The sequence below is a fragment of the Lepeophtheirus salmonis genome, chromosome 8, assembly GCF_016086655.4.
Source record: "Lepeophtheirus salmonis chromosome 8, UVic_Lsal_1.4, whole genome shotgun sequence".
Classification (NCBI taxonomy): Eukaryota; Metazoa; Arthropoda; class Copepoda; order Siphonostomatoida; family Caligidae; genus Lepeophtheirus; species Lepeophtheirus salmonis.
The window spans coordinates 6,208,565-6,233,150 of NC_052138.2; the positions used below are offsets into that span (position 1 = coordinate 6,208,565).

General features: G+C 31.6%; 1 long non-coding RNA gene across 1 annotated transcript; it reads left to right on the plus strand.

Moving 5' to 3' along the window:
- Window positions 1-24,518, plus strand: LOC121122930 (uncharacterized). The gene is made up of 2 exons (XR_011781515.1): window positions 1-130; window positions 23,488-24,518. It is a non-coding gene; the product is annotated as an uncharacterized lncRNA (long non-coding RNA).
- Window positions 24,519-24,586: the final 68 nt, after the last annotated feature.

Sequence of the window (24,586 nt, forward strand, 5' to 3'; positions counted from 1 at the left end):
GAGTGTGTTTAGTATTTGAGTTACATGTCAGTTGTAAATATGTTGTGTATAAACCGGTTTGATAGTTAAAGCGTTATTTATTACCTTTGTTCAATATTTTTTTTTTTAACGAGTGATGAGTTGGGCTGAGGTAAGTAGTTATACAAATTATATAATTGTGACCTGTCAACAAAAAAGAAAGCAGTTATAGAAAAAAACATTATCAGCTGTTTTATATTTTAAAAAAGGGATCCAAGTATTTTTTATAAACCTTTATTGGTCGATATTAGGTTAGTACTGGGTAGTCCATTGAAATCTCAACACTCACTAACTCACTCATCAATGAAGGTTGAGTGATAGAAGTTAATTATTATTTCAATTATTTAAAGCCTAAACAATTAGTTACAAAACAAAAACAAAGCCCAAGCTCTCTAGCTTACATACAAGTTGAGAAAATGACACATGCACGGGATCAACAAATTTCCTTACGTCACTCCAAACAGTTGGACGTCTCCAGGACCACTATTTAAGCCATCAGCAAGTCCGAAACGTTGTAGAGGAAGAAGATATCTGTCAAAAAGGCCAAAATAGATCCGGTGGAGTTAAAGAAAAACAAGCCAAGATTAATCTTCTCAAGTCCATGGGGTTCCATGTAATAGATATTGGGGGTTCACACCAAACTGTCCAGAGAGCTATTAAGAAGTTCAATGGAACGAGCCTTGTGAGGTTGGAGAGGTCACTTTGGATACCAACAATGAAATAAATCTATGTTAACTGAAAAAACCTAAAAGCCACCGTCAGTCAGTACGAAAAACTACATCCACAGGGGGTACCAGACCTTCTACCGCCGCCTGGTAGCCATTAATACCACTAAGGGTGGTTACTTTAATGATTTAGAGAGCTCAGACGTACATCTATTATAATATACAAAATTGAAATTAATCAATAATATCTAGTTAAAGTTTAAAATTCAAAGTGTTAAGACTTTAAGAGACCACTTGGTAAAAAGTAGAGTATTCGTTATTTTGTAGAGTTAACCAACCCCAAAATGATCATGAATCACGAGATGTGATTAAGTGTTGCTATTAATGATGAGACGATGGAAGAGATCTTAGACTCACTCATTCCTGCGTCAAAATGCACTGACACCATTTTTCTTTTGGACACCATCTTTTATTGTCCTTAATCTGTAGAAGAAACTTGTTGTACAATAATTATTTGTCTTTATTGCTTTACCATTTGAAAATACGGAAAAAATTTGGTAATTTATTTAGTCAGTCAATGAAAACTTTCTTAAGTTTGATTGATGGTTCTCTCGGATACACTGTGGGTAATACTTTGAGCTGTTTCGTGGTGATCTTCATTTAAAATTTTAGACTTTTGATATTGCGGTTTTTTTATTCAATATCAATCTATTTCTATATTTATAATTATGTATTGAATTTTGGTCACACAGAATAAAATAGTTAAAAACTGTGACTTCCACAAAATTAATATCAAACAAATTCTGAATAAAATTAAAAAGTTTCCCGTGAGAAAAGATTGGGCTTTGATAGACGTTTGAGCAGGTGTATCACTCTGCTGGAAAACCACGTCAGAGTAGTAGAATTGAGAATCGTGTGCATGGCTAACATACTGAATAAAAGTTGTGGAAAGCACTATTTTTAGATGATCTTTTTAAATAAATGTCGTAACAAAATATCTAGTTTAAATTTTACTCTTGATTAATTGTAAAAATATAATGTGTACCTCGAGATAAGATCAAACCTGTACTGGAAACATGTTAAAGTATGTAACAATAGGATAATTGAAACCATATAGACGAATTCAAAATATTCAAGACCACACTCTGTAATATTCAAATTGATTTAACATTTAGGTTATTTAACCTACTCCTGAATAGGAGATTATTTAAAAAAAAAAGGTCCGTGAAACTGTTTCTCATCTACAGCCACATTATCTTTTTCAAAGTCAAAGTAAGCAAAAGATTTTAATGAAAGCCTTCCAGGACTCCAATAACTTTTGGTCTATATATTAGACACAAATTATACACTTCTGTATAATGCATTAACTAGAAGTGCATTTAGGACACAAAATAGAAAAAACAAATGGAACGTTTCCTTTACATTTGCAGTATTAAATATTATTAATTTTCTAACAAGTAGACGTTTGCGTTTAAGCTGCTGTCAATCAATTTTTTAAACAGATAATTTTGTTTTTTTAATGGATACAATGATTTTACAAAGCTTTTTATCTTGTAACACTTGACAAAAAAGTTGAAAAGAAGAAGATCATCCCAACAAAGGAGAGCCTCTTTGAATGTTGCCGCTCTATTGCGTTTTTATTTTCATTTTCTTGAATAAAGTGCAATCACATTAGGGAGATATGTAAAAAATATATTAAAAGTAGCACTTTGAGTAAAAAAAAGTGAATCAGATAGCAATTGCAGATAATATCACTCAACACAAGAAAAATTTCAACCCTTAAGTATAACCCACTTATACAGAGAAAAATTATAGGCCCATTTTTTTATAATGATAATTATTTTTCTTCCCAGGTAAAGTAACATGAACTCCAAAAACTCGGATAGTGACAATATTTATCCATTTAATAACTGTTCCCAATTTTGAAAGTTAAATTCTCCGAATTTTCATCATTGTAATTGTTGACAAGATGTCACTTATTCCCCGTAGAAGACCATTTTAATCTCTTTCGTGTCATTTTCGGTCTCATCTGCTAGGTAGTTGAGAGCATCAAGAAGACTGATCTTTTTAGGAAGACATTTAGCAAAGACGAATTAAAATAATAATTCAATTTAACGGATAATATATATATTAAATGTGAATGTCTGTGTCTATGTGTTTGTCCCTCAATCACGACCGAACCAACAGATGAATTTTGCTGAAATTTTTAATGTAGGTTCTTATGGCTCCAGAAATGGTTCGTGTGACCAATTTTTGGGGTTTCAAGGCAATGACAGTCAGTACATAGCATTTTTTAGTACTTCAATTGTACAACGTGAGGGCTAGTGTGGATTTGGGATATTAGAAGGATTTCTTGAAGCTCAGAGAAGCAGCAGCCGAGAAATTTAACTTGAAGTTTCCTACACAACTCGTGGGCGGGGATATATTCTAGCATAGTCAAAAGGGTTCTTGGTGCTTAGAAATGGGATGGCGGTGCAGTTTAAACTGACTTAAGGTCCTGTACTTCACCTGTACTACCTGAGGATCGTGATGTATTTTGGGATATAAGGAGGGTACATTGATGCTAAGGGAAGGGATGCCGGAGAGATTGAGCTCATCAGTTGATATGTATTGTTCAGGCAGTGAGGCATAAAACATGTCCTATCGGTTATAAAAATAAAAGAAACCAAAAATGAACCTGGTAATCACAACAATTTGAAAAAGGTTTGCAAGGAGAGCAGCTTAGCTTAGTTTTATTTAATAAGATCCAAGCAGCTGTTGGAGGAAGTAATTAAACGTAAACCCCACTCTGTATCAGCCTGGAATTACTACAATCCTCAGTTCTATTGTTTGGATATGAGCAGGATCCGAGATGAGCATTCTAAGTACCTCCATTTGGGACTATATTAGGTCCTATGCTATACTAAAGGGTTAAATTGAAGTAATTAATAAACAAATTATTTTATGGAAGGAACTTCAGGGAATATTCATTTCGAAATTCAATACATACAATGAATATAGATAATAAAAGGCTTTCCCATAAGAGGTATTATTTTGATATTCAAAGAAAAATGACATTTTTTTTTAGATAAACGATAGGTTGTTTATTTCAGTGTAACAAGAAAGGTATGCTATTAATAATCGAAAACAATAGTAGCCAGATGGCAGCCACAGCTAAACTTACAGGACCGTAGACTTTTTTATGAAAACTTCCATCACCAAATCGCAAAGTGGCTGTTGTATGCCCTCAATAGCTTCGCGAGCTCCAACTTTGAGATCTTGAATCGACGCTGGGCTGTTGGCGTAGACCTTATCTTCCACATGGCCCCAAATAAAAAAGTTGCAATGTGTTAAATCACAATATCTCGTTGAATGGATTGCACTATCGAGAGATAATTAATGATTTTTAATGGCGGGAATTCGATGGTATTGATCTGAACAATATTTACTTTTAACAAGATGGGGCTATGCGCCACACAAGCAACGAGAACATCGTTCTTTGACGGAAAAAGTTTACGGATCGTGTTATCTCTGGAAGAGGGGATTGCAATGAACCACCGAGATTTTGTGATTTAACACCTTCCTACTTTTTTCTTTGGAGCCACACAAAAGATAAGTTTATGCCAACAGCCCAGAGTCGATAAATTTTACACTGAAATAAACATCAGATCATTTATCTCAAAAAATGTCATTTTTCTTTGAATATCAAAATAACATCTCTTATTGGAAAACCATTCATCTTTTAATTAACGAGAATTAAACAATACTATAAGCTTTTTAAGATCCAATAAATCCCTCAGATCCTTTTTTAAGATCTGTAAAAAGATCGAGTAACGGAAGACGGTTCGGGTCTTGGATTTTTCGGGATAATATATGTTTACTTATACTTTATCTGGATACTTCGTATCTGTGTCTACGACTCGTCCTATCTCTAGTCATACGCAGTTACGTATACGGTAGTAGTATATGGCCAGAGTTGTATAAAATATGACCAGTTGGTATATAAAAAAAGAAAAAGGTGAATAGGAATAAGAAGAGAAGTTACATTAAGTGAGTGTTTATGAAAGGGATAAACTATTGAAGATATTGCAGAGAAAATAAAAAGTCGAAGAAAAAAAAAAAGAATTATAGGAGTGTATCAATTTTTAGCTTCTTCTCGCTATACATAAGTTGAAATCTGATATGTTCATATGTATAAAAGCATTATTTATGTACTCGAATGTACAATACAAAGAATGTATTAATATATTGTATTTAAAAAATGTTAAAAAATATTAATTCAATTGGCACAGCTTCTTCCTTGAGACAGAAATAAACACATTAAAAAATATCTGGAAGAAACAATATTCAAGTCCTGAAATATGTTTTTATATTGGATATTACAGATTCCTTGCATATTTATTACTAGTTTTATTTCTTTCGAGTGTGGTCAAGCCTTTTATAGAAGGTATATGTAATATGTTACATAATTATAATATGGAGCACATGAACATAAAAACAATTTGGACAAAAATCAAGAAGTGGAGAATATCCAAAAAATTAATAATCTATATACAACATACTGACCAATATTTCATAGTCAATCAGAGTGGGAACCCAAAACATGCAGAAATTAAAGATAACTTGTCAAAGAATATCAATATAATCCGCACTCAATTTTGAGAAAAATCATTCTATCTTGTTTTTATGTTGACGGGTTAAATTTGTCCTTAACAGTTGATATTAAAGGACTCTAAGGAAAGACAAGTATGAGTCAAGCACAGGCATATTATTAAAATTTTTGGGATAAGTTCAGGTACCCAAGAATTTTAGCATTCGTTTAAAACCTTTATGTTATTTACGAGACTTAGGTAAATAGACCCTGATATAGCCTTTGAAATATATGTATATAATCTTTTAATTTCTTATTATTTTTTAGGGTTGATCAATTTTGACTACTTTAAGAGTGCAATTTTCTGACACTTCAAAAGGCTAATATAAATAATTTATAGATAAAAAGTAATGATAATTCATCAACGAACACAAATGGTCTCCACACTCCATTTTAAGAAACAACATTCTAGCTTGTTTTTGTATTGACAGGCCACATATATATGATATATAATATTTTATTATAGCAATTAGTTATATAGAAATAATCCTTTAGTTTCATGCATGCATGTAAGCAAAAATATCTTGTTAATACACATATAGGGCTATTTTACAATCGATACCAAAACTTTTGTAAGGTTTTTTATATTCCTTGAAGTCTATAATTGTTGATTCGAGCGTATTTTGTATGTGAGGACTCAGGCATAAAACGGAAGTTACAAAATTATAATGCTATACCTATTATTATAAAAATAATATATGCAACTTAATAAAAAAAACAGACGGGTACTAATTTAATTCTCAAAATTTAAATCGATTATAAACTTTAAATATTATTTATTTTTTCATGAATAATAATTAACAAAGCCACCTAACTTAAGATTAACTGCAATATAGATTTATTTTTTCACAATGTCTAATATCATTCACGCTCTTAATTTATATTTACAAATTAAACAAAATTTATAAAACATAATAATTATAATTCTTCAAATGTTTATCATGTAACTAAATAAATATTATGTTTGGGGTTTTGTTTTATCCACCTCACTGGCCTCGTTATCAAAAGAAATTGCATTAACGTTAATAAATACAATGAAGTAAATTGACTTTTTTGAAAAGATAAATTTGTCAACAATATTATTAATGGCATCCCTCAAAAACTGATCGTTCCTGAAACAAAAAAGGAAAATAACTTGGTAAACGGCGTATGTATACTGCGTATAGCACGCACGAATCTGTAAACTCTAGATAGAATCTAAATAGATATTATTCTAAAAGAAAATTTAAACTCATTTGTGTATAAATATTCATATTATTAAAATCTTTTAAAACGTTATGTCGATTCTTAATTAAGACTGCAGTTTCGTCCAGTTTAGTCTTGGTCCTGTCTAAAATGCAACATTTTTGCACAATTACAAAAATTGTTATATTTCAAGTAATATTATCAAATTTGGAAATTTTAAATCATAAACATAATTTTAAGAGCACCTTTTTTTCATTATGAATAAACTGTTAGCATTTTGCCTTAATTACCAGATCTAGCCTGGAACCGAACTTTGCACAGCAGTTCTATACAAAGATCGGCTCTAAGTTGACTGAATCATTGATGATGGTGGCCTTCAATTGGTCCTTTTTTGTGTATCGGACTCTTTAAAGGCTTCAAAACCTGACAAGGAATTATCTTTTAGGTATTAAGATTTAAGTCTTGTTTCACCAGTTGGCGCATGGTAGTCTGGCTCCAATCAAATTCAGGAGGAATGTCATTGAATGCAACATTGCCTCTTGTTCCATCAATGCTGCATTTAACTGCCTCAACCAATTATTTAAGCCTCTTTGGCCTTGATCTGGACCTTAAGAAAGCTTATTGTTTTGCTACTGCGGTGCACGGTCATCCAGATTCATTCGAATTCATAATATTATTATTGGAGGAAGGGAAATATATTTCCTATTTTACAATTAATTACCCTCTAGAATACTGTCACTGGTAAAAATAATATGATTTCCTGCTCTGCTAAAAGTATATAAAACAAAAATGAAAGTGCTCGGCCTGACAAGTTAAAGAATGTTTGGGAGAAGAGCAGCTGACGTTTTATTAAACTAGCTGCAAAGAAATTTAATTTTTTGTATAATAACTTTTGTTTTTTGAAATTTCTTTTGAAAAATTTTAAAAGCCAAGCTCCACCTAAAATATAGACCTGCGGATGCCCCTGATTTTTTTTCTGTAAAGGAGATAACATATTCAAAAGTCGATTCCATTGTTTTCAATTTAGAAAACAATTATTGACTCTGGTTTTTTGTCCTTCGGATTTTTACATAACATGAAATTGTAGACCAATCACAACAGTTGCATTAAACTTCATATTGAACATTTATCATCCATTATTCAATAATAATTTTAAAGTTGGAAGAACTACCGACTAATTTTGACCTTTTGCTGTTTCTTTTCGGAGGAAAGGTTGCGAGATAAAATAAAGGTATCATGTTATTATAACAATAATCATGTTGTAATAGTAATAACATTGGGTTGGCAGGCGCTGAAGGGTCTGTAATCCCCCCCCCCACTTAAAAAAAAAAAAAAGTTATAATATTCTTTAAAAAATCTGAAAAGCTATGGATTTTTTAATCTTTTTTTCAAAATACTGAATAACTGAAATTTAATTTTAGACGAAATTTTCAAAATATTTTATTTTTTGTGAATAACTGGATTTTTGAAATTTTAATTTTAATATTTAATAATTTTATATCCATGGATTCAGTTTTATTAAAATTATAAACTCCCTCGGTTGGGAGAAATTGAACGTTTTCTAACACTTTGTACAAATGGGTCATTTGCAACAAGTGATGCACTTTACCTCGTATTGTTTATTATTTTATATTTTACGCTTCACGGCAAGAATTTTTTTTAGTAAAAGAAGTTTGCAAGAAAGTATATACCTTTGTATAAATTGCATAAATATGCATATACCTTAACCTACTGAAACACATAGTAAGGTTAAAAAATTATGATTTTGTCTCATTTTCTTAATTTATAAATCAATCCCCTTTTTTTAAAACTACTGTAGACGTCCTTGGCCACGGAGACAGTTGCAAAATTTAGACATTAGGCATTTCAATTCCATTTGTTGAAAATCTAAAGGGTGTTATAAGCTTGAAATATATTCAAGCAACAGCAGGCATATCAGTATATGTTGGTTGAAATTTTTACGTGTCTGCTATAGAATAGTTATGGGACAATTGATCAGAGTTGGAGAATCGAGTGTTAATTCAGTATAGGGTATCCAGAAGATATGATCTTATTTCCAATTCTCTTATTCGGATTCTTATGAATTATAATTTTGTTACTTTTCTAAGTTAAAGAAAACAAATTATGAAATATATAATGTGCGTAATCGATATATGAAGAAATGCTAATACATCAATATTTGATCATATATCTCAAGACCAATTCGAGAAAGAAACTTGAAATTGTATTTAATAAATTAATTTATAGTTAAGCTGTAATTTATTTAATATAATTCCCAATAGCTGGCACAACAGCCTCTAAACGGGTCCTACAGACAGATAATTTTTTTCTAATATAGGCTTTATCGATTTTGGGCTAGGTTGCAATGATGGAAGCCTTCAGGTCATCCACATTCCCGAGGGAGCTTCAGCAGGCTTACATCTCCACAACGCCCCATATACTGTTATCAAATGGATTCAGATCTAATGATGATGGGTGATAAATGGAATCACATAAATTGGATTTCAGCTTTAGGCCTTTAAGTTGACCCAGATACCTCAAATCTGTACCTAACTACATACACAGTGGTGTAACAATTTTCTTTATAACATCAGATCTTAAAACTTCGTTATTAATTTCAAACTTGTAACTTTACTCTCCATTTAAGCCTGTCATTATTGTTCAAATTTCGGTTACGCACACTGTAGTATCTATTTAGGACCGGAGTATTGGTTATATTTGGAGCAATATGCAAAACAAAAATAAGATAATATTCATACTAGAAAGGACTCAGGGATTGACAATCATGAATTTTTTGATAATAATATATATATTTTTTAAATAGATGACCAATTAATTAAAGTTTATTTGAATTATTTCGTAAGTAGAGTTACAAAAAATATGACCTTGTGATATTTATTAATAAATGAAATTGAAAATTAACATGGTAGTATTTCTAATGTGATAAATGTTTTGGATGAGAATAGCTTAGGTATCGGGATGTTTTTTTAGAACAGCTGGAAGCACCCCTTAGAGGAAGGGACTAAACACAATTCTCACCACGTATATAGTAAGGTCATATAAGCAGGAACTACTCTTGGGGTGTTGGAACCATTGGGGCATGTGGTCATTCTCCTCCCACTTTTTAGACTAAGTGTAACATTTTCTTTAAATAAAATGTAAGGTTGCGTGACGCTGAAGTCACCATTGTTTATTTTTTCCCCGACTTTAACTTGTAAATACATTCCAAAGTTGCTCAATTACTCCATTGTCGATCTTAGATTATTATCTAAATCAAACAAGTACATACAATTGGAACTCACAAGAAAACCCTGTTACTCTCTGTTTTTCATGAGTACAAGCACTAGTTATTACTTTATTCTTACAAGTTCTCACCTCAAGAAGTAAAAGGTACACTGTATAAGTTTGACTTTACATCATACTTTCTTTTTCTAACTCAAAATTGAAGATAGGCAGAGCGGAAAGTTGACATTCAATTATTGCAACCTTTTGCAACCTTTTGAAGCAAAACGACGCAGATAATATATTATTTGGAAATGAGGAGAGGGATTTCGAAATTTTGAAAATATTCAAACAATCAACACTTTAAAGAATCGTGAACATAGATGAAAGGTCTCTTTATGCGGAGGAGAAAGAGTATTTGAGGGGCTCAGAGTTGATACGTGGACTATGGGCTGTGGCTGAAGAAGATCATTATGTAAGGGACAACGAGTTTTTCTTATTATTAAGAGACTGCAATAATTGAAGTTCATTTTCTGCTTTTGCTGTCTCCAATTTTAAGATAGATAATGATAGTATGACTTACAGGAACTTATACAATTTACCAAATAATGATAGCAACTTTGCAAATATAAAAAACTATTCAGAACATTAACTAAAAAAAAAAAATTCATACCCGTTTTAGTCATATTTTATACACCTCTAGACATAGGTATAACACATGCACTGAGTGGAATTTATGCTTAATCATTATTAGTGGATGTTGTTTCTAAGAACAAGAAAGTAGATATTGATTTTTTTTTTCCTGTTTTCCTTTGTTAAAGGAAATAAATTTATTTCTCTAAGCCTAAATAATGACTATTACGACTATTAAACACAATTTTGGAAAAATAATTTTGTAGTTAATTGCTTAGGTATAATTTAACATATTTTAATTTTTGAAAATTGTCAAAATTGCACTTCAAATCATAATTGATCATTATAAGTATTTTTTTAAAGGATTGTAAATATAGAACTTAATGAGTATAACCATTTGAGCTGTAAATTTCAAACACTGACAAAACCCGATAAATTATATGGCAACCATGACAAAGTTGTGAACTAACTTAATTGGCATGTGGCTCTATTACATTAGCAATAAGAAGCTATGAGAGCAAGTGAATAGACACAAATCCTTCGATGGAAAAGACTGAGGCAGGAATTACTCTGATCCAGTGTTAACTTCGTCAAGCCTGACGAAACGAAATCATTTCGGTAACAAAACTTTTTTTTCATGACGAAGACAAAAATCCGACAAAAACCAGGATGAAGACGAGTCGAAGACGAAACTGAGGAAGACAACATTCTGACCAAGACAAAAATCTGGCGAAGACAAAAATCTGGCGAGGACAAAAATTTGACGAAGACGAAAATCTAACAAAGACGAAAGTCTGACAAAGACAAAATAAAAGATAACTACGATGAAACAAAGAAGATCATTATGTATTTCAAAGTCTCTTTTTAAATAAACATGTGTAGTATTTATTTTCTAGTCTGTATCTTTTACCTAATTGTGATAGAAGCTAGTTCATGATCCATATAAAATTATTATAAAGAAAATGTATCTGAAGGAAATTAAATATATACTTCTATGTTTAGAATATTTTTTTTTTATGAATGTCTAGTGTCTAGTGAATTATAGTCATTCGCCCAAATGTGCATTCAAAGACATCGTACGTAGATACAAGTATTTACTTTTTTTAAATAATGTGTCCAAGTGGATCTCAAAGTCATGTTAAAATATATTCCTTATTGAAAATAATTTTGATATTTTTTCACTTTTATTTTATCCTGATTCCTATAAAAGTTTAATTAAATGAGATTTTTTTTAGATAAAATTGAGGCAGTAAATAGTTAATGATCAGGATGCAGTTAAAGTGTGGTACAGATCTACTTGAACGATCCTGTAATTCCAATATACCAATGCAATTAATTATCTATTTTTTAGCAATCAAAGGAGGACACTTATTCCTTCCTCAACTGCTAAGAAAAATATTTTTTGGGTTTGATTTATTTATCTTACGTCATCCAAACTCAAAAACAAAGTCATTTTCATTTCTTAAGGTATTCATTACACAATTGTGTTTTTTTAACCATCCCCTCTTTTATTTTAATAAGGATTCTACTAATAGAAAACATAAAATCACCTGTAATTTGTTAGTGTAAGTAGGTGTAAAAAGATTAATTGCTCTGCGTATTGAGTAATATTTCCCCAAAAATAATAAATAATCAACAAAAATAGAATATATATATTAGTTAGGAAAAGTACTTCCATATTTTTTTGTTAGGCCCATTTTTTAAACTAAGTATATCTTGTTCATTGTTGGTCACATTGGATCATAGGATCGAGCGTTGTAAAAGTATGAGTGTAAGCTATAAAAACGATTCAAACAGTATTGCGCTTGTCAATTTCAGCCTTTAATTATCATGCATCGAGTAGAAAGGTCTCAAAGGAAGAAATTTGCCATATATTACATTTTTTAATACCTTAAAAGGGAACAATAACTCATTTCGAAATGGGATTGTGACTGGCAGTGAAAAATGTATAGCTTATGTTAATGTCAAGGAACATAGATCGTGGTTTAAAGCCGACAAAGGGGTCCAGACCGTAGCCAAAACAGGTTGACTTCCAAGAAAGTATTGCTGTCTATTTAGTAGGATTGGCAGGGAATAATCTACTATGGCTTCCAAAAATTATCAGCAAAGTTATATTATTATTCACATATATATGGCTTTATTTTAGTTATATATTAGTAGAAGGTGTCCAAAGTTGCAGGACTTGATAGAAGGGGGGGGGGAGTGCAATAAAGAATGGGGGAAGAAGAAAAGAGACACAGAGAGAGAGGGGTGTAGAAAGAAACAGAGATAGAAGAGAAGAGGAAAAGAAAGAGAGAATGAGAGATATATAGGAAGAATGAAGGAAAATAGTTTCTATTTTGTTCAAAACCAGGACTTTAATGACCTCAGAGACCCAAAAAAATATGATAATGTCATGCTTGATTATTTTATAAGCCTGCTTGCTAAATTTCAGACTGATCTGTTCAACCTTTTTGGATTCCATATGTGATAGCATATATATATAAGACTACCGAGAGGTTACCCGGCGTTGCTCCGGCTAAGGAGGGAGAGGGAAATGCCAGTGAAAATGGTCAAATTAATTGAGAAAATTAAATAAATATAAAAAAAATACTTGTATATATTTCTATTTACTAATAATTATAATATGAATGATTCGTTGTAGTGGGAAAAAGACCCTGATAACACTAATTATAATTCTCTTGGATTCTTCAAACTATATCAATCCGGTGAAGTAAAGTAATCTACAAAGTTGCATCATAATAATTCCCCCCAAAAAACTCTTATTATTGCCTCTTGTAACCATAGTATTGTTATTATGAATATTAAAAAAAATGTGTTATGAACTTTAAATAATATACCACAAGATATATGCATCTAAAAAATTGTCTGGATGAGAAGTCCATCTTTTATTTGCTTCAAAAAATTCCCAAATCGAAATTAGAGAAGAAAATTGCAAAAAACTTTTTTTTGCACTAGTTTTGCAAAAGCTTATTTAATAACGTTTATTAGAGTTATAAACAAATACAAACCTCCAAATATTTTTTTGGCAAAAAAAAAAAGTTATGAAGAATAATGTTGTCGAAAAAGTAACACTCGATAACTCGTACATTTTTGCAAATATTGCAAAAATTATTTAAGAAAATGTTCTTGAAATTTACAATTATCTAATAAAATTGAAAGATCATCATTTTTTTAATGTAAAAAACCTAGTTTTGAGGCGGTTTCTTTTCAAAAAACTGAAAATTGAAATTTGATGAAAAAATTGGAAAAAAGAGAGAAAAAATTGAAATTGAAAAGTTATTCAAAAAATGACCGATATTTCAGAAAAACATCAATTTTTCTGGGGCAAATTAGTATGCAAACGAATCTCCAGACAAATTTCTACAAACATCATATTACATTTACAATGAAATAAATCTGAAATAAACGAAATCGTAATTTTCACCGATTTCTTTTTTACCCTATAACTTTTTGGATTTTGAATAAATTTTGCAAACGTATAGTTGTTTATTGAAACGCCAATCACTTATTTATAAATAACTCAAGCCCCTATCTAGTCTCTTTGAGCTGCAAAATTACAGGTTTCGGATTTTGGGTAAAGCTTTTATGACTCACCAAAAATTGAAACCTCTGTCTTAGCTTATCCATGCTCAAAAGAGGGATCTGTGCAAAATTTCAGCCTTCTAGGTTCAATGGTATGGTAACGTATAAAGGACTTCTTCACACAAACATACACAATCTACCTTTTGTATATATACAAAAGATAATAATATGATAAAAATATTATGTGGCTTCAGAAACGCCACTGAATAAAATTGCACACAATTATCCAATTGCTTTCAATGAATTTGTATCATAATCAAATTCGGAATGATGAAATTACTTGCAATAAATTTTTGAGTAATCAAATTATCCACAATCATTTTACCTCACAATATAAAGGAATTTAAAATGACATCACTTTGGAAATTTTATAGATTACCTAGGTTTGCATAGTACCTGCATTAACGGGAATATTTTGCACATTGCCCGTAATGCTAAAAGATGTTGGGGAGTGGGTTTTACGTCAACCCCCAAAAAAAAAAAAGCTAGCAATGACACTGGTGTACATTCGGGGGAGTTGCTAGCTTTCATCATTGGGGTTGGGGGCTTAACCCCGGAAGTTATCAATAATGTTTATTGATTACTTAGAAACATAGGGTAATTTTACATATATACATATACTAGCAGAGGATGCACTTGTTGTGAGCTGAATAGAGGGGGATAGAAACAAAGAATGATTGTAGAAGAAAAGATATAGAGAGAGGGATGTAGAAAGGGTTAGAAAGAGAAGAGAAAAAGGCAGAGACGGTGGAAAGGTGATATATATAGAAAGAGAGAAGGAAATTGTTTTTTTTTAATTGAAAAACAGGCTATCAATGATCTCAAAGGCCCAAAAAATATCATAAGAACATGCCTTGTTATTTTATACGTCTGCTTCCTAAATTTCAGACTGATCTGTTCAACCATTTTGGATTCCATGCCGGATAACACATGTATAAGATATGATAAAACTACTATGGGGCTTATAAAACCCCCCGTTGATTCCAAGATCATCAAAAACTAATTAAAATTCAATCAATCAACGCTCAGAACACTGATAGGGAGAAAAAAAGTAGAAAAAATGAAGGCAGACATCGAAATACAAGGTAAATTTTTATGTGAGGGGGGAAAGCTCTGACTAATTTCTCATTTTCATGAGTAATTAAGAAATTACTCTAATCTTAACTGCTTTTTAAAAAAAAAAGACAAACAAAGAAATTATAAAATATGTCATGTAAAAGTAATTTGTAGGTGACATCTTTTTGTCATCCCATTAGTCACTCCCTATTAGTGCTGTTCGAATTACCGGGACTATAGAATTGCCGGAGTACTGGCGCATTTGTAGGGTTGCTAGAATTATTTAGTATTGTTTTCTTTTTGCATCCTGTTCGGAGACCTTTTCACAATGTCTTATCTTATGAAGAACAACATGGTGCGTGTTAAAAATAGACTTAAATAAAGAATTGAAAGACAAAAGTGTAGTGTATTTAGAAACAACAAAGGTTCTTCTTTCCGTCCTTCTTCCCCTCCTCTTATATTTATTTAATATGTGCATATGTAAAGTACTGTTTTAGCTTTTATCTTAATAATATGAATAGCTCTAACTCTCATGTATTTATCAGAGTAATGTCGAGTAATAATGATGTCTATAAAATACTTGTTTATAAGTATCATTACCCTACGCATTTTTCTTGTTTCTCTCAGTCGTCCTAGATTTCCGGTATTGAATAGTTTGTGTCTCTTAATACAGAACAAAAAGTCCAAAGTATTTTTCTAAAAATTAACAAATCCAAAAGTATTCTTGATTCAAAAATATAATAATTTCCCATCTCTTTTACGTAAGTTCAAAACATGGCATAATTTAGTGTTGTGTCAGTTCTTTTGTATCCGTGCCAGTCCATTCAAGCGTTAGAACGAGTCCTATCAGTTCTTGGGTCCAGTCTTTCGGACTGGCAGTACCAGAACTGATTTAAAAAAATGAGTGACGTACATCAAGTACCAAACTTAATCAAATAAGTACTGATATGCAGAGCTGAGCTGGACGGGACCGACACTGAATTGGATGGGACTGTAATCTTCAGTTCTAGTGTATAGATTGTCGCAAGTTTAGTCGTATTGAATCGTTACTCATATTATCATTATGGAAGACAAATCACGATCGTCCATAAAGATTTTTTCTTCGGGAGGGGGATAGGGTTTGAAAAGATATAACGTAATTACCCTACAAAGGATACTCGGTTTTTAATTAAGTGTCGTCAAGTTCCTGAGGTAGATAAACAATAAAAAAGGTATTTTACAAGTATATTAGATTGAGGAAAAAGTAATTTCGTATTTCCCACTTTTTTTAATTTTAAGTATATTTTGTTCATTATTGGTCACATCGGATCATACGATCAAATGTTGTAAAGGTATGAATCTATACAACAAACACTTATTTGACAGTATGTCGCATGGTCAGTTCAGCTGTAAATTATAGGGGATCCAGTATGGAGGTCTGAAAGGAAGAAATTTTCCATATTTTACATTTTTACTAGAAAATTTGCAATGTGTACCGGGGACGTTACTCTTTCTGTTTGTGTTGCACAATAGTGGTTCGAACAAACTTTTCCCTTCTCAATTCTGCCCTCTCCTGTGAACAACTCGACTGTTTGAAGCTGTCGTTTGAACAAAAGTGGCAGCATTGGTGAAAAGAAGACAATAAGGCATCATTAAGACAACATCCGGCCACACACATCTTCGATTACGCCCCAGAAGCCTCTCTGAGCTCCGATGGGAAGTTCTTATCCATCCACCCTACAGTCTGGACCTGGTACAAAGTGATTACAACTTGTTCCCGTCTATGTTGTACGTGCTTGAAGGTACAAATTTTGCCTCGATAGGTGCATCTGAAAATTGGTTTTCCAGAATTTTTGCCAATTAAGTACAGGGCCTTCTACGAGAAAGGCATTAAGAAGTTAGATTCTCGTAGGAAACAAGTTATTGACCAGAACAGGGGATACTTGACTTAAATTCGATGATTGTTACACTTCTTATAAAGCAATAAAATAAATCGAAAAAAGACAAAATTACTATTTCGCAACCTGTTATCTTGTGTACAAGTTGTGAATTTGTACAAGTTGCAACCAAAAGATGAGATGAATAATTTTAAATGAAGTATTTACAATGGGATATTGAACATTCTATTAATGAAATTGTTATGTTAATCTAGCTGATTTTCTTTTGATTTTTTATATTATTTGAATTTATGAGCAACAGCGTTTTTTTTATTTTAAGATAGATTATTTACCAAATACGAGTTTGAAATATGAAAATTCAATACTTTTAACTTTAAAGAGATATATTTCCTTAGCCAATATTCATCGACAAAAAATATTTGGAAACCACCTGTAATACAATACATATTGTACCCTTTAATCTTCGATGTAGCCCCTTTGGTGTCCAGAATGGGCTCAATAAGCCTCCTTAAAACATGGAACGTCTTTCATATGTATTCTTTGAACATATTTGCCTATTGTTCGTTTATGATGGTCTTGATTGCCATGATAATTTCGTGCCTAAGGATACAGGGTCTGTACTGCACATGTGATCAGACGGCATAGGGGTGGCGTTGGATGAATAGGGGCTGCACATTTATTTTGGCCAAAAAAAATGATGTTATTGCAAAATCATCCTTGTGTACAGGAGCAATCCCTTGTTGCAAGATCACATAATCATCCGGAAAGTTATTCTGAACCGACAGTTGGAAGTGAGCCTTCAGATTATATTTCCTATTTCCTGTATCAAGAAGCGTGCCATTTTCTTCATAACTTAAAAAAAGATAAACAAATGAAATTTCTACATTCTAGTACTAGGTAAATTTTTTACGTGCCTAAGATGTTTAATGTCCGCCTCTGAACAACTCACAAGAGCCTCTGCAAATAATCCAACGTACAGATTTCAGTATCACACCCGGCACATATCCATCTTGACTTTATTACTACAGTTTTATAATCTGCACCATCTTGCAGACATTCTAATTTTTTTTTTTTTTAGAAATAGGGTGGGAATGTCTTCAAATTTTCAGAGTTATAAGCCTTTTTCTTATTTATTATTTTTTAATGTAGTTTGCCACATTATTTGTAGTAATGGGATTGTTTTAAACCTCATTTTTAAGCCTCCATACTCCTAATTTAGTCATAAATTCATCTATGAACTTAATGTACTAAACTCACACGGGGTATATATTATATTTGTAATGTCAAATTTATTAGGTCTTATAAAAGTATTTCCTTTAAAAATATATACAAGAAAAACTTTTATATTTTTTCGCACGCCCTACATTAAAGGCTTTAGTATTATTTATAATTTAATATAAAATTAACTACTATAAAATATTAATATACTATAGGAAAAATAATTTTAAAGTTATTAAATATTATAAATCACTGATTGTTTTATGTGGAATCATATTTAGGTAGAGTTATTCAGGTATTCCACATTAATTAAGTATTTTATAAAAAGTATTGGCACCAATAAAATAACTTATTGTAGTTTTTGACTTTTTTAGTGAAGTTTTGTTATTACAGTGTTTGGTCAATGGGGAACGTAATCTTACCGGTAGGATTTTTAGAACTTTCCTTTCAAATGTGTACAATCATTATGTAACATAAAACATAATTTTTTTATTGCCTTTTGGGGGAATGAATTTATCCTGTCCCACTCTATATATTCTAATTTACGGGGTGAATATTTTAAATCCAGAACAAGTTCATACCTAAATATCTTGATAAGATTTGGATCAATTAGCCATCGACATTTTTCGGTAAAATTGCAAGAACCAATAAGACCGATTCTAAGACTGAACCGGACCAACACAAGACTAATGCTCAAGACCAAGAGAGCTTAAATCAAAGAAGAGGATTCACGCATTCAAATAAAGTAATATTAAATATTTCTCCCGATATAGTATCCACTAAATTGTTAAAGTAATCGTCAAAGAGCCTGAGCCCCAGTACACTGACTGAAATATATAATATTTATAATACACAAACTGTGTAAATTTGTAGTCTCCATCTTGTATACATAGAGGATGGGGATTTTAAATGCGGAACAAGTTTAGAACTTTTTATCTTGGGAACCCTGAGATATGTGTTTAGGAACGTGTACTCATCAGATTTAACTATAAAACATGTTTATGAATTTATACAAAATCCTAAAAATGTCGAGAGTTAAAATTGATATAAACAGATCCAATGTCATGTTAGAATTTGGACAAATTGGTGCAGTTTGTCCAAATCAGGTAATCGAAGCCGGATTTATTCAGGAAGACCCAATATTTTAAATACCTTTATGTTTTGGACAAAAGAAATGTTACCTCTTAGATTGCTGGATATGAACCCCGTCGAATACTATGAGTGAGTTGTAACATTATTGTGTGCCTCCGCCGTAGGCACACACCCAAGGGGATTATTTGAGTTTACAAAGCTGTCCAAATCAACTGTTTGCAATGTTGCCAAGGCTTCTTGGAGAGAGAGTCCAATAAATGTGCACATAACACTGTTGACTCAATGCTGGCTTCCATTATCGAGACAGTAACCAAAATGGATAAGTATTTTCTCATCAAGGCCTGTGCTAGGTTCAGTGACAGGTTGGCGGCTGTGATTGAACCTGGAGATGATTGGTATAAGTGATGTACTTCGCTATGGACACCTTCATGCAAGAGAAAAAGATTTGTGAATTGCTGAATTAATTTTGCTAAATATAATAAAATATACATTATCCAAAAATTTACAAATTTAAAATCCCCACCCTGTAGACAATAAATTAACTATCTTATATTTATGGATAATTATCCTTCATTGCTCGTCCTTAATCGATATAAAACAAGGCAAATTGTACAAATCTATTCAGTTTATATGGATTTTCAATACTTATTAATTTGATTATGTTCCGATATCAAATATGTCTTTCTTTGGCTATATGTTGTATATTAAATCTGTTTGTCTATTTGAAGCTATTTTATGAAGTTTTTTCAAAATGTTTTTTCGAAATTTGTCAATTCTCTTTACCAGCGACAGTTAATTTATATTTAATTAAAAGTGTTGAATTTTTATTCAAATTTTAATATATCTTGAAAATACATATAAATTATGATATTCATTAAAAGGCAAAAACAAACAGAAACAGTGATACATATTCGATGCTGCACGTGCATGCTACAATATTTCATTTAAACGTTTACATTGATATGTCTTAGGTCTAAAATATGCTTATGATATACATTAGGGATCAATATATACCGTGAACCCCGGGAATGTTTTTCATACAAAAAGACGAACAAACTTTGACCTATAGATATAAATTCTATTCTTGACAAAGTTTCATAGAAACAAGCTTAGATTTGAATAAAAAGTAAGGGACATTGAACATTTTTATCATTTTAAAACGAATATGCACGTAAATGAAATACATTGAACGACGAATATTTTTTTTTAAAAATGAGCGGTTTTTATTAAGGAGTTGATTTTTTTTTAACTCTCCCAAAACATTCTTAAAGCTGAGCAAAAAGTATGGATAAATAACTATTTTAAGGTGAAAAAAAGAATAACAGATGTTGTATGATACCTTTTTTAGTTTTTGTTAATTCTTTGCCAAATCCTTGTTGTGACCAAGGTTAATGGAAATACAAGGTTATACCATAACGTGTGTACGACTGATATTTGACTTCCACCACAGTATTAATATTGACGTCATAGTAGATGAGGGGTTGCATGTTTTATCTAAATATGTTTTTCTTGTCCAGCAGTTGGTACGATACATTAAATTGAAAATTCTAATAATAATGACGTCATAGCTTATGAGAAGTTGCATGCTTTGTCAAAATCTTCCTACCTTACCCAGAAGTCGGTAAAATACATCACGTTAAAAACTGTAGCATGCCCGTCTACATGATGATCAAACCAGGTATTTCTATTAACCTTGGAGTAGAATCATATTTTTTTATTTATTTGAAAGTTAAATTTAATGGCATCCAATTATTTATAACAAGATCCACCTTTCTTGATAACCTTGAACATACGGTACTGGAAGCTTTGCAGGCATGGGCAACCTTGTGTGGATCCTTCTTTGCAGGCCTGAAAGACCTCGTGTGGATCCAGCTTTACCATTGTATGGACTTCTGCAGGGGCTCCACTAACGAATTATACTTGGGACAAGCATTATGCTCTCCCTCCCTTCAATGATAGAAATTGCATGGGGTCAGGTACGGGCTGATTGCAGTTACAAAATCTGGACTTCAAAAGTGAGGATATTTTTTAGCCGAGACCTCCGGCACTTTTTGCCAATTTAGGATGGTGCGCTGTCTTGTTCGAAGGTGTAATTCCTTCCTTGGACTGATCTATTCATCCAAAGATTAATCTTTAAAAGCACAAAAGCATAACCAGAACAATGGCAATGCAAGCGCTCTGGCCTACCAAAACTTCTGGGCCGTGTGACTGAGGTCAAACTTCATTATGAATAATTGAACACCATTAAATGTAGGTCATCTAATTCGTTGTTATAAGCTTCTTTAAAGATTTCCCCAATTTATTGGTACCACCCTGTATTTGTGTTCAGACAAAATTTCTATTCGAACCCGTTTTAAGTTATTTTTTCTAGACCGTAAATTGTTATTCTAAAAAAATGGGTCGTAAATAATTTAGACTTAATAAAAAGTCTTTTTGCATACCAAATTTTACAGTGACAGGAAAGATCAATATTAAATATTAGTCATAGGGTCACTCCCTGTTTAGAAAATTGGTAGTCTTTTATTTAGTACCAGGCATTGTAGTTACTCAATACATAGATGATTGATTTTCTTTCCTCCACAATGAAAAATAATAATAGTATTTCGAGACATGAAAATTAATATGAATTATTGACTGATGAGCCAGGGAGTACTTTATTCTCTAGAGCACTTCCTGGCTTAGCCTAAGCTCCACAATCTCAATTTTATAACTACATTGTTGTTTCTTTTATCAAAAATATGAATAGGATATTTCTTTTTTCAAACATTCAAATATACATATTGATATATTTTGCTTTATTAATATAAATAAATAATAAGGTTTAAAAAACTTTGAGCATTCCTAGAATATTTTGCTATAAGTTACGTTATTATATTTCATAAATAAAAGACAACGAATTATCCTATGAGGATAAAATTTTGCCTTCTAAGAAATTAATATTTTGGTATGATTGATGAGTACTGTTTATTTTTAGAACGCTCACTTATTTTAAACAAACCAAACTTATTTTAACATATTTAATTCAAATTTTAGCATATACTGGAAATGCACATTAATGATTAACACAGTACAGTTATTAATAAACTAACTAGTGTCTAAAGTTTCTTAATCATTAATGTAGCCACCCTTAGAGGTAATTATGGCTTCCAGGCGGAGGAGGAAGGCCTGGCAGCCGCTGTGGATATAGTCCTTTGCCATAACGTCCCAGTTCTTAATAACGGTGACTTTGAGTGCCTTGGTGTTTTGATGATAGAAACTGCAGGCCTTACCTTCAACATGAGTCCAAAAGGTGTAGTCGAGAGAGTTGGTATCAGGACTGTAGGGGGAGCAAAAGTTTATAAAAAAATAGTTCAAAAGATCTCGAAAGACTAATTTAAAACTCATTCAAAAAAGTTTTGAACGGCAGAGGCGGGTTTCTTTTATTGCTGGTGTCCAAAGTAGCCCCTCCGCCCTCCAAGGCTCTTTCCACCTGGGCTGCATTCTTAAGCTCCTCCGGATCTAGTCTGGCATTTTCGACAGAGCCCTTCTTCCTTTCCAACGTTTCGAACTTGCTTATAAATAATTGTTTATACTTTAATATATCAAAATATGAATTAATTTTTATCACTCAACTTTCACTATTGACTATTGGAAATGTTCGGATTGCAATGGAACACCCGGTTTATACAGTGTAGCTTGTATATACATTTGATGTTATATGCATCATATGCCTCCAATATTTCATTAATACGATTATATGTTTATTTCTTAGATCAAAGTATATTTCTGATAAACTATATGGAGCGCAATATATAGTCCTTCATGTGACTCGTTTTCATATATTCACACAGACAGACATACAAACTTTGTTTTTATTTTATACTCATGTTCATGTTTCACTAATTCCGGGGAATCCTGTATAATGATATGACAAGTATTTTGTTACTTTCTGTTTGAGTAATGAGACCTAATTTAAATGTCTTAAAGGAATGGCCCGATCTCATGGACAGATTTACGTTTATGACATTTTTTTTAAAAATCAATTTAAATCTTTTTGGCGTCATAACTCTTTAAATATAGGAATGAATTATTAAAAAAAAATTGTTATGAATAGTTTTTCAAATCTGAAGCTTAGTCAAATAGTCATACATTATTTTAGATTGTAACACCTTTTCCTACTTACTAAATATCTCCTCATACAAAAATAAAAATAAAAACTGCATCGATGAATATACATGTATTTCTCAAACTTTCCTAGAAACAAAAACATTTTTGCCTCATAAATCTTACATACCTAGACATTCAAACATACTATTTATATTTACAGTTAAATATGGATGAGGTCTCGACAAAGCAAAACTACCAAGTAGTTGCACAGGACGGAGTTGGAATTCTTCGAATTCGTGTCGGGGAATCAGGAGAAGAGGATTCAAAGATAGGAACGGTCCCTGTGGACTCAGAAGATGCCATTTGGGGCTTGGCCATGATTTCCGTATTCTTTTTTGTTGTATTTATTTTGTGCTTAATGGCCAAGTGTTCCATGACGCATGGGGAGGGACTTAGGGGACGCGGACGGCTAAGGCCTGAGGCTCCCTCTTTCAAAGAACCTGATTTGGAAGCGCCATTCTCTTCAACTTTATATAAATATGATTTTAATCACGAAGAGCTCGACTAATTTGAAGAAATTTCGAAACTCTTAAAACCTATAATGGCATATTTGATACAATAGTTTTGGAATCCTCAATTTGAGTAGTTTGAATAGAAAAATGACTCAAAAACTTCATTGATGTAATTGCAAATATATATCAATGGACTATTTAATTTTTAACGAATGACGTTCTAGTGTTGCTAACACTTTGCCTCACCCAAAAAGTGATATAACCCTTCGGTTTTTTTATATAAAAAATTTGTGCGTCAACATAAAAACAGTTATTAAAAAATCCAAAAAAAAAATATCCCAATATATTTTTTACTTCATATATACCAGGCAATATTTTATGTACATGCTTGAGTTAATTTTAGGCTTTCAATTCAAATTTGTAGTATGAGTTAAGATACCCAAAAATTTTAGGTATAGTTTAAAAGTTATATATCATTTATAAAATTTAATAAATTCAATTGAAATATATCCATTTCTAATTATTTTATTTTGATAATTAATTTTGTATACTTAATGTTAAATTTGTGAGTCCTCCAAAGACACTTTGACAAAAACTTTTTCCCTGAATCACTACTTTAGCGAAAAAAAATTATAATTATATTTTATGATGATTCTAGCTGCAATACTATGTAATTATGAGTTTAATCCATGTTTATCCAATTTTATAAAATAAAAAGTTTAAATTATTCTTCAACAAATTGCATGATCAAGTTTTCATTGGTTAATTATCGTCTGAGACGTAAACAGGGGGTGGCTGGAAAAAAAT